Genomic DNA, 6,843 nt, shown 5'->3' with positions numbered 1-6,843 from the left:
GTGGAAGTGGAGGCTTTGCACCAATCCAAAATAAGTGCCCTCCAAACTGATAACGGGGTTGAGTACACGGGGGGAAACTTTGAGAAATATCTGAAGGAGAAAGGCATCTTACACAGAAAGACCGTTCCTAGAAACCCTGAACAAAATGGGGTTTCCGAACGAGCAAATAGGTCGAAATGTCTAGATGTTTACTCATCCAATCAGGACTCCCTGACTATCTGTGCGGGGAGGCTGTGAACACGACATGTCACATAAGGAACCTATTTCCATTCACTGCTATCGGAGACAAGATCCCACTGGAATTATGGAAGGGTAAGGGATGTGACCTCCAAGGGGAGATTAACAGACTGAGTGTGCTTGGATGCAGAGTCTGGTATCTGAAGAGTCCAAGCGGAGGAAAATTCGAGAGCAGGGTGGATGAGGGAATATTTGTAGGATATGACAAACAGATCAAAGGTTATAGAGTTTACCTGCCGAAGATCAAGAAGGTGATAATATCCTGTCATGTCAGGTTCGTGGAGAACACGTTCCCCTACAAGAACGCTAAAGCGGAGATGAGCAATATAAAAAGTAGGTCCTCAGAATGGATATGGGATGTAGAAGCCTTTGAACTTGGAAGGGGAGTTGGCCAGACTGACGTCGAAACACAGAGTGATGGCGAAAACGACGAAGGGGAGACTGACTACTTTATGGATAATTTAACGAGTGAGAATAATCCAGTGGAGGCTGTGAGTGTACCGATTGTGCCCGGGAGGCCGGCAAGACGGCACAAACCGAAAACATGTGATAATTGTGCTCATACTGCGACCGTTTGTAAAACTCAAAACATGTGTGTACCTGTGAATGTGTACGAAGCCCTGAGGGGGCCAGATGCTCAAAAGCGGTCTGACGCAATAAGGAAAGAATTAGACAATCTAAAAAGAAAAGATGTGTGGGACATTGTGCAAAGACACTTAAATAAAAACGTTATAGACTGTAAGTGGGTGCTTGTGATAAAGAGAGACCCGGATAGGTATAAGGCTAGACTGGTAGCTCGGGGATTCTGGCAGAGATCTGGAGTAGATTACTCAGAAACCTTCAGTCCAATAGTGAAACGCAGAACTCTAAGAATTCTGCTTGCTCTATCTGCGGAGAAGGGGTGGGTTTATGAGCACATCGATGTGGAATGTGCGTATCTCAACAGTTCTCTGGATGAGGATATATACATGGAGCAACCAGAATTTCCCAAGCCAGGGAAGGACAGAACTCAATTTGTGTGTAAACTTAAAAAGAGCCTGTATGGACTGAAACAAGCTGGGAGAATGTGGTTTAGGCACATCAATAGTATTTTAAAGGGTATGAGTCTGAACCCATGTGTGAGCGATCCATGTGTGTATGTGAATGCGTCCAAAGATTTGATTGTAGCTGTGTATGTGGATGACATTCTTGTGTTTGGGACGAAGGAGTGGATTGAAATATTCAAAGCTAGGATTAAGGACAAATTAGACGTAAGAATGCTAGGTGTAGACACTCAATTTCTATCCATCCGCCTGAGCATGCCAAACAGCACCACTGTGATATTTGATCAATCCATACAGATAGGTCAAATGCTGGATCTGTTTGACATTACTCGTGAGGTTGGGGTGGTGGGAGTGTCGACACCGCTAGCTAGAGAATGCGAGGCTGGTTTTGATATTGAACGTGATGAGCCTCTCGACAGCAAATTATATGAACAAGCTGTGGGGCACATAATGTATGTAGCTACTGTAAGTCGTCCTGATGTTGCGTGTGCAATAGGGAAACTAAGCCAAAGATGCGCGAATCCGACTGTATCCGATTGGAAAGCAGCGAAGCGGGCATTCAGATATTTACTAAAGACCAAAGACTTGAAGTTAGTATACCAAAGGACCGGGCAACCTCTGAAGGTGTTTCGCGACTCGGATTTTGCGGGTTGCACGGTAGACAGGAAATCCAGGAGCGGGTATGTGTTCATACTCGCTGGTGGTGCGATATCCTGGCTATCCAAAAAACAACCGATTATAGCTCAATCGACGTGCGAAGCGGAGTTCGTGACGATGCAGGAAGCAGCAAGGGAAACAGTGGGGATTTCCTTACTGTTAAGGGAGTTGGGCCAATTGTCATATTGCCCTCGCCCTTGCAAGATCTTCTGTGATAATATCGGAGCTATTTCATGGTCAAAGGATGAGGTAGCTGCCGAAAGTTCTAAGCACGTCCAAGTGCGTTACATTTATATTAGATTATACGTATTATATATAGGGGATATTAGATTATACGTATATACCTAGTCCTGAGAATGACGCTGACATCCTTACCAAAGGCTTAAATAGGGTTAAGACTCAGTATTTCACCAAAGCTATGGAGCTTGTAGGAACTACGATCAAAGGGGAGTGTTGAAAAATGTTAGGTTGGCATGATCGCTAGTTACTACAAGCTATGTTGGTACGACTTCTAACGACGCTCTTTTGTCTTAGAAGTCGACCACGTGTTAATTGACCGAGTGTATTCTGTGTGTTAAGACGTGTTGTACGAGGCGATCAAATATATTGGAGAAAATCGAATCTGCGTGAATCGATTAATTAATAAACCCAAACCTATATCCTTTAACAGCCCTAAACCAGGATATTTAAATTTTATATTATTGTATTAAATAATATTGTATTGATAGGAAGTATTTTATCGCTACAATTATGAGTTTTAATTAAATATAGCATAGTGTCGCGTCACTACGAGAAAGGAGGTCAGTCGTAAAAAGTGGCAGTAATTGTATAATAACAAAGAACAAGCCAAATATACCGGAATAACTCATCGGCTAGCGGTTGTGTCTATCAAAAACAAAAGAAATTTGAAAGATCTTAGTTTATAGGACTTGTTGACAATCAATGTCACGCGGTCGATACAATGTTTAAGTGGGCTGTGTTTAGACACACAGCATAATTTATAAAATAAACAATTCTTATATTTGATTTAAGAAATGATAGATGGTTTGCGAGCAGTATTTATTAGACAGTGGCTGAAATTCAGTTTATAATTTGAATTTAATAATTAAATATCTAACGAATGAGTGTTTAGTCTATAAAGCACGAATGGAACAGATGATAACAATCTACAGAGCGTTCGTGCTTGGCGGTTGTATTATTTTGTTTTGTTTACCTAGTGGATGGGTGTTCTGTTGCGCCGGCTTTAAATTTGTAGATGTAAATAATGGGATTGTTTGATATTATTATAAGGAGTGGGCGATCACGGCATGCACCCTGAGAGCTGTATAGCACTGGTAGAGTTATTCGAGTGGAGATAGTCGCTAACTATTGATAAACTGCGTAAAATGCACTTGCACTTGCACATAAATTCAATCGAGGTTGTTAGAATCACGTGGCAGGCTAAAGTATATGTCGGAGATGAAAGGTCATCGGAGCCTTCCCCTTATTTATTGCTAGGGAAAAATCGACATAAATTTCCTCTATATTGTCTATTGTAATGATCAAGTTTATTTCGTTGATTGGTGGTTCATCGGCTTATTCTGTTTTTGCCGAGCACACGCGTTTTTGTGGCTTGACGGTGAACTCGACCTAGGCAGTTTTTGCATAAAAGAATGTATGTGTGTGTTTGCAGAGAATGCCTACATGAAGACAAGAGGGCTTAGTCAGCGAGTTCAAGCGGACGTCTCTCTTTACCTGGCAGTTAAATAATATTTCAATCTCCCGTAATCTTTCAATCTCCCGTAATCTTTCAATCTCCCGTAATCTTTTAATCTCCCGTAATCTTTCAATCTCCCCCTATCATACCTACATATACTATGAACAAAATACTGTATCCGGTAGCAACCTACGCATAGGTTGCACGGACGCACAATTATAGGCAGAATTCATTCAAGCGATACCGGCAGTTTTTCGCGAATATCTCGGAAATTAAGCAAGTTCAGTCCTTGTATGGATAGGAAAAGATTTTTCAAAATATAGATTTGCACGACATACGCAAAAAACATCAAAATCGAAGTTTAGTCAGTCTTACTACAGTTTCAGTAAATATTGAATATAGACTAATATCTACGTAACATAGTGTAATTAATATCGCAATCTCGTTATACAAACTTGAACGAACGTATAAAGTGTCAATTTTGAACGATCCTTTAGTTTTACGATTTATTCCTTTTTTCGCTAGCCGAACCGTGGACGTCAACCGACATGCCGGGGGAAGTGTCACACGCTCAAGAAAGGCCACCCGCTCAGAAACAGTAATAAAGTAGACGAAACATCCTGCATGCCATAGCTATCGAAATAATAACAAAACAGCCCCTCCAAAGGGACTAAAACCTCCATATAAAACCCTCCTAAATTAGCGCTCAACACATTATTCTGTTGTAACACTTTGAACCGACACTCTGTTGGATTTATACAATAAAATTTCCATCAACTTATACGAAGTTCAATTTCAATCAGAAGCAATGTCTACTGTCCTCTCTCTCCTAACCAACATTATCATCAACAAATCCGATGGTTAGACACACCTATCACTAGCTTTCCTCCGACAGAGCATCGTCACAGAACTTTACTTATTTTTCATCGTTAGAATAATCAACATACCTTTATCGGGTTTCTACCCTTAAATCAATCGTTTACTTAACTTGTACATACGCACCAGCGTAACTATCTCTTTACGAAGTTGTTGAAATAAACATTAATTTATACCTGTTAATTTAGTGTAAACTCAATTGAACCACCCCTATTATCGTAACAGAAATTAGGGGATCGATCAGTTTGTAACGTCGCCCAGAAGCCAGGAATCCGCCGACCTGAGGATATGCATACAACACCTGGTCATGCGATAGCGGTGAGAATAGACAGTAACCGAACGCCCACCCGTGAGATATATGAATCATAGTGAGGAGGCAAAGATCCCAGTTCTTTAGTAAGTAAGTCAGTCTGTATTTTGCTACTGAAGTGTAACTTCGCCTTTTGAATAAAGTATTGTTCATTCGCCTATCTTTTTTTATATATATCGAAGATGAAAGGAAAGCCGAAGCCTTTTCTTGGATATTTTGGGAACATCCTCTACTCTAGCCTAGATTTTATCCTAGCTGTAATTGTTCAAGATTTGTGATAGCGAGATTGGGTTCGAGGTGACAATTGGTCGCCGAACGTAGCCACGGTCACGGGGTGGACGTTTTGCCTAACGGAGGTCTGGAGTGGTTGTATGGGTTTTCCGAGAAATGTGGTAGTGGCGGCATGCGGCCTCGGGAGCGGGCCTAGCCACGTGTGATGTTGCCCCAGAGGTGCCGATACAATGGGACATACATTGTATTAATAATCAAACTCGAGGTAGAAACTGCCTAGCAACGGTGTTTGGAACTTTCTCGATGTTTCCAACGAGTATGTATCAAAATTCAGGCAGAAACTGCCTAGCAACGGCGTTTGGAACTTTCTCGATGCTTCCAAACGAGTATAGAAAGCAAATGCAATCGTACAGCGAGAAAAATCTCCACGAGGCTGGCATTCGTGCGATTGTCTTGGAGAGTCACACATCGAGCATTTTCAACAATCGTATTTTTGCGTCTAAGATTAGTCTACGTTTAGTAAAGAGTTATTCCGTTGACCGTGGATTCGTTTAAACACAAAAACGTTGTTAATAGCATTCATTAAACTTATTATTCGTAAAGCATACTATTCATTAAACTTACTATTCGTTAAATAAGTTTAATGAATAGTGCTAGTCTAATGAATAAGTCTAATGAATAGTTCAATGAATGCGCTATTAATAAAGGAACTTGTTTCGATTCAGAAGATGGATACACCTATTGGCAGCCACATCCACTATTCCTATGTAAGTTCGAGCAATATGACGTCTTGTACGAAGGAATCGCCACAAAAATTCAAGAAATAAAAACCAATAGCAACCCGACGCTACCGGGTTTTGCCTTCACGACTCAAGAAATAACCTTTGTGCTAACCAAAACTGGAGAACAGCCTTTGTGCGGATACACCCTGTTATCCACAGAACACCCCAAGCTCTTTTTCCTAAAAACGACTAAAGGAAATACATTTATACCCAAACGTAAAACAGCAGTCAAAAATGTGGATATATTCACATACGTTAACTCAAAATTCATTTACGTAGAAAAACTGTCAGAAGACAAATAACGGTACTCTATCAGGATATATTGACACTAAGATGCATCTCGGAAAAGAAAATAATAGAGAATGCATGCAGTCTAGCAACTATATTACCTGATGAATTTGCGTATGCAATAACCAAAACTCCAGGACACATGGCTTTGGTCGCAGGAGAAGCAGTACACATAGTTAAATGCATTCCAGTTCAAGTGAAAGTAGGCAATGCCCTGGCCGCGCTGAGTGCACTCGTTCCCGTTAGATCACGAAAGTTAAGCAGCGCCGGGCACGGATAGTACTTGGATGGGTGATCGCCTGGGATTCCGTGTGGCGTTGGCAGAGCGCGCTGGGCCCGCCGCGCCCCCCCCATGCGGTGGTTGATACGGATGCCAGCGCGAAGGTTCGTTTCTCAGAGGAGATTCCTGATCAAGTGTTGGAGGCTTTCCTACGCCACCATTCCTCAGATCAAGGGGGGTACTTGTCCTGAAGTACTCTCATGGTGTTTAGATAGGTTTCGTGAAATGTATCCTGATGCTCCGTGTGTAGATTTTGACTTTACTTGGTAACAGTGCCTTATTTATTCATGTGTGCATATATGCCTAAATGTGTTCCCAGCGGGTGTTATTTTATTGGAGTGATTTTGTCTATATTCTTATATTTTATTTAATAAGATATGTTTTGTTTGTTGTTTTTCTCCCTTGCATTGACACGCGGTGAGTAGCGTCGGCTTCCGGATGAC

General features: G+C 41.5%; 1 pseudogene; it reads left to right on the top strand.

The window, feature by feature from the left end:
• The first annotated feature begins 6,325 nt into the window (after nucleotides 1-6,325).
• Nucleotides 6,326-6,443, top strand: LOC117241518 (annotated as a pseudogene).
• Nucleotides 6,444-6,843: the final 400 nt, after the last annotated feature.

Source organism: Bombus vosnesenskii, unplaced genomic scaffold (genome assembly GCF_011952255.1).
Source record: "Bombus vosnesenskii isolate JDL3184/JDL3185 unplaced genomic scaffold, Bvos_JDL3184-5_v1.1 scf7180000016071, whole genome shotgun sequence".
Taxonomy (NCBI): Eukaryota; Metazoa; Arthropoda; class Insecta; order Hymenoptera; family Apidae; genus Bombus; species Bombus vosnesenskii.
This window is presented reverse-complemented; position numbering and strand designations above follow the sequence as displayed.